At 45.2% G+C, this 2874-nt stretch overlaps 1 protein-coding gene across 1 annotated transcript in view; it reads left to right on the top strand.

The window, feature by feature from the left end:
* Positions 1-688: 688 nt before the first annotated feature.
* Positions 689-2874, top strand: part of LOC109925541 (exocyst complex component 3) — a 48343-nt gene continuing 46157 nt past the window's right edge. The window contains exon 1 of the mRNA XM_048618187.1: positions 689-781. The gene's annotated coding sequence lies outside the window, so the exon portion shown is untranslated. The remainder of the gene's footprint in view (positions 782-2874) is intronic.

Below are 2874 nucleotides of genomic sequence, written 5' to 3'. Positions count from 1 at the left end.
AGGCAGCATCAGAGGAGCAGGAATGTTGACGTTTCAGGTTGGGACCCTTCTTCAGAAATGGGTCCTGAAGAGACCTGAAGAAGGGTCCCGACCCAAAATGTCAGCTTTCCTGCTGCTCTGATGCTGCCTGGCCTGCTGTGTTCCTCTTGCTCCACACTGTGTTACCTCTGACTCCAGCATCGGCAGTTCTTATTATCTCGAAGAGAGGTTGCTGATAGGTTCCCTGATATATTTTCTCCCTGTGCTATAAATGACTGTAGCTGTATGACGTTTGGTATTCTTACATTAGTCTTGGTCAGGGCGAAAGGTCACAGGGACTAGAATTAGAAGAAAGAAAGGGATGAAATCAGATAGAAAGAATTAAGAGAGAAGGAAAGCATTGTGTGTAAGAGAGATTATAAAAGATGCAGAAGTGGAGGAAATTAAGTAAAAACGCAGGTGGATTCTGAGATGATATTGCACGGAAGACAGCAGCAAAATAATTCTCAATGTCCCTTTGACCTCCTGCATCACAATTTAAGTTGGGCTTTAAAGAGCCATAAATATAATTGTGTGTTTATTTTGGCATTTGTCTAGGTCCAGTCCTATACAAACTGTCTCAAGACATAACACTGGGGGAGGATCCAGTTGTGGGAAACTCCTGCAGCTTCTCTGAGGCTGTGTTCCTGACAGTCTCATAAGCCAGAGAACATCAACTGCCTCACTTATCCTGAAACTCACACTGAGAGTTTCTGTCTGTCTGTCTCTCTCTCTCTGTGTGTGTGTGCAGCCTCCAGACCAGGTAAAACAAATCATTCTTCTCTCAGTGAACCTTCAGTTAACACTTTCAGTCTCGGAATGATATTTTTGAGTTTAAATACTAGGCATAACTTTCTGTACTTATCTCAGCTAGACTATAAGAATTGACTGGATTAATTTGAATGGAACTTGTACTGAGACAGTTTTCCTTGTGTTCAGCTTGTAAACAGAATTACAAAGTGTTTCCTTTTGATCACTAGATAATTAGGGATGGAAAAGGTCATTGCTATGTGTTAAAAACATTGCAGCTTTCAAGGTCACTTCTGGAATACTGCGTTTAATTCTGCTCTCCCTGCTAAAGGAAAGATGTTGTAAAACTTGAAAGGGTTCAGAAAAGATTTACAAGGATGTTGCTGGGATTGGAACATTTGAGCTATCGGGAGAGACTGAGCAGGCTGTGGGTATTTTCCCTGGAGCATCGGACACTGAGGTGTGATCTTATAAAGGTTTGTAAAATTATGAGGGACATGCATGGGGTGAATAGCCAAGGTCTTTTCCCCCAGGGTTGGGGAATTCAAAACTAGAGAGGCAAGGGTTTAAGGTGAGAAGGAAAAGATTCAAAAGGGACCTAAGGGGCAACTTTTTCACACAGAGGGTGGTGCGTGTGTGGAACGAGCTGCCAGAGGAAGTGGTGGAGGCTGGTACAATGACAACATTTAAAAGGCATCTGTGTGGGTAAATGAATAGGAAGGGTTTAGAGGGATACGGGCCAAATGCTGGCAAATGGGACTAGATTAATTTAGGATATCTGGGCAGCATGGATGAGTTGGACCGAAGGGTCTGTTTCTGTGCTGTACATCTCTATGAGTCTAAGTGTCACTGAAATGATTGTAGTTTTAATTCTGTTGCATGTACTTTCTGGAAGTGTTAAGCTCACTTTTGCATGAATTGACATATTTGCTTTTTGATCCCCGCTGTCCTTTTCAGTATTTGAACTTAAAGCATTGAGGTTTTCCCCTCCAGTACAATCATCCCTCAGGCACAGCTCTGTCCTGTTTAAAAAAAAAACCTGTTTTACTTTTCCTCTGGCACTCAGTGGCCAGGCCCTGCTACAGTCTGCACACCTGTCCTCCTGTTAGTCACATTCTCTCAGTCTCACTGACAAGCTACACAGTACTTCAAGCAATAACAGAAATTGCCGGAGAAACACAGCAGGTCTGGCAGCACCTGTGGGAAGAGAGCAGAGTTCATGTTTGTTAGCAGATAAGAAAGACAATTGGGTCAATGCTGAAGTTAAGGGAGCTAGGAGTTTGGGGAAAAGGGAGAGAGGTGAGCTGCTAGGAAGAGACAGAGCCCAGAGAGAGACAGGCTTGGGTAAACATGGTGCTTATGGAGACCAACTCAGGAGGAAAACTGAATAAGTGACAATAAGAGATGAGAGTAAAGGTTAGCTGTGCTGATTGCAACCTGTAGAATGGCATGGTGGCTCAGTGGTTAGCACTGCTGCCTCACAGTGCCAGGGACCCAGGTTCGATTCCACCCTCAGGCCACTGCCTGTGTGGAGTTTGCACATTCTCCCCGTGTCTGTGTGGGTCCCCTCTGGATGCTCCGGTTTCCTCCCACAGTCCAAAGATGTGCAGGCTAGGGTGGATTGGCTGTGCTAAATTACCTGTAGTGTCCAGGGATGTGTAGGTTAGTCATGGGGTGTTACAGGGATAGGGTGGGTCTGGGTGTGATACCCTTCAGAAGGTCAGTGTGGACTTGATGGGCCAAGTGGTCTGCTTCCACACTGTATGGATTCTATCTCCCTCGATCAAATGAGCCCAACTGATTCAGTGTATTTGTGAATAAGTGAAATCACTTGACCAAGGGGCTATGCTCCATAAAGCTTGTGATTCCAAACAAATCTGTTGGACTACAAGCTGATGTTGTGGGACCTCTGACCCCACTCTTATAGAGTTGGCATAGTGCCTGTGGTCCCAATACTGGACACCCCGCCCTGTGTCCAAAACCCAGCTGTAGCGGGAAAGCAATGCTCCCTGTGTGAGATCCGGTCTGCAGCTGGGATATGAGATCAGAGATATCCAGCACAGTGTAAGCTGCTCCTAAATACTTATTGTGTGTGAGAGAGAGAGA

Source organism: Rhincodon typus, chromosome 39 (genome assembly GCF_021869965.1).
Source record: "Rhincodon typus isolate 14 chromosome 39, sRhiTyp1.1, whole genome shotgun sequence".
Taxonomy (NCBI): Eukaryota; Metazoa; Chordata; class Chondrichthyes; order Orectolobiformes; family Rhincodontidae; genus Rhincodon; species Rhincodon typus.
The sequence above is the reverse complement of the archived record's forward strand: the minus strand, read 5'-3'. Positions and strand labels throughout refer to the sequence as shown.